The 1,637-nt window shown below is 71.4% G+C and overlaps 1 long non-coding RNA gene across 1 annotated transcript; it reads right to left on the bottom strand.

The window, feature by feature from the left end:
• Positions 1–357: 357 nt before the first annotated feature.
• On the bottom strand, positions 358–1,445 carry LOC112122213. Its single transcript, XR_002909386.2, has 3 exons — positions 1,344–1,445; positions 923–1,031; positions 358–537 (listed from the first exon to the last, which is right to left on the bottom strand). It is a non-coding gene; the product is annotated as an uncharacterized LOC112122213 (long non-coding RNA).
• Between the last annotated feature and the right edge of the window lie 192 nt (positions 1,446–1,637).

Here is a 1,637-nt window from a genome sequence, read left to right as displayed (position 1 = left end):
GCCTGCAGCACCCCTGGCTGGGCCCCTAGGGACCCCGGCGTCCGGCCGCCCTCCAGGAACCCCGGCGTCCGGGCTGCCCTGTGGCGTGCGTGTCAGGGACCCAGGCGTCTGGGCTGCCCTGTGCCGGGGTGGGGCCGGTTGTCGGTGTTTGGGGGCACCGTCTGGGCCCCCCTGCGAGGGGGAGGGGGCTGCCCCCCCCCCAGCCTGTGACACTTGATTAAATGGTTGGACAAAGTCCTGGTGTCCGCGTGATCGTGTGGGGGGATAGGGACCCAGGCGTCCGGGCTCCCAGTGCACCCCTCCCCACGGTGGGAGGGAACCCAGGTGTCCGGGCAGGGGCCAGGCAGGAGGCAGAGCCAGCTGAGACAGACGGACATTTATTCCCCGTGGGGCACTGGCCCCACAGCGAGAGAGACACACAGCAGCAGTGACATGGACGGGGGGGCAGGGGGCTACGGTCCTGCCCCATGGGTCGCCCGGCTGGGGGGCTCCGGCCTGCGCGGCCCCTTCGCCTTGGCCTGAGAGTGGGGTCCTCCCCTGCGGGGGAGAGAGAGGGGTCAGAGAACCCAGGCGTCCTGGCTCCCCCTTCCTTCCCACCAGACCCCACCCAAGACACGGGTGCTCCCAGATTTCCCCATCTCACGGCTCCGCCCCCCACCCTGAGGGCCCCAGGAGTCCGACTTCCCCCCGCCCTCCCAAGGGCCCCAGGTGTCCGGGCTCCCAGCTCTGCCCCCCAAGGGCCCCAGGTGTTCGGGCTCACGGCTCCGTCCCCCCCCACCCCCCGAGGGCCCCAGGTGTCCGGGCTCCCAGCTCCGCCCCCGAGGGACCCAGGCGTCCGGGCTCCCGGCTCTGTCCCCATCCCGCCCGAGGGCCCCAGGCATTCCGGCTCCGCCCCCCTGAGGGACGCAGGCGTCCGGCTCACCCTGGCCCTAGCTGCACTGGCTCCAGCCGCTGGCCGTGCGGACGTGACGCAGGATGGACTGGACAGCCCCCGACGTGGTGCCCTGGCCCCCGATGTCCGGCGTGTGGGTCTGCAGGGAGGGGCGGGTTAGAGCGGGGGGTATGGCCATGAACTGGGGCTGCCCCCCATTTCCCTGGGGCAGCCTCTCCACAGGGGCAATTACCCCTCACAGGATGTCCTTCCTCCAGGCGAGGCGGGATTTCCTGTCCCGGTAGCCTGCGATTGGCCACTGCTGGGGGAAGAGGCGGGACTTGTGCTCCTGGTTGGAATCTCCCGACTATTAAGCCGGGACTTCCCCACCCAGCTGCCTGCCACGGGCCAATACTAGCGGAGGAGGGCGGGACTTCCTCCCTTGCCAGCCAGGGGAAGGGGCGGGGCTTACCGCCTCATCGTCCAGGGAGGCCAGCACTGCCTGGCGGATGGTGGTAGCGAAGCTGTGCAGCCTGCGAGGGGAGGAGCAAAGAGGGGCGGAGTCAGAGCAGCACAGGCCCCGCCCACCCAACAGGTACCGCCCCCAGAGGAGGGAAGAGGATAGACGGGGAGGCCCTGAAGATGGGGCTGGGGACACTCACAGGACCGGGGGACGCAGGGGATGGGGGCGCACAGGGTGGGGGGGGCTCACCGGAGGAGCGAGGGGGGCGCAGGGGATGGGGGCGTGGGGGGGCTCGGCCCACGG

The sequence above is a fragment of the Terrapene carolina genome, unplaced genomic scaffold, assembly GCF_002925995.2.
Source record: "Terrapene carolina triunguis isolate 2854851 unplaced genomic scaffold, T_m_triunguis-2.0 Scaffold23132, whole genome shotgun sequence".
Taxonomy (NCBI): domain Eukaryota; kingdom Metazoa; phylum Chordata; order Testudines; family Emydidae; genus Terrapene; species Terrapene triunguis.
Note: the sequence above shows the minus strand (reverse complement) of the source record. Positions and strands in the feature narration are given on the sequence as shown.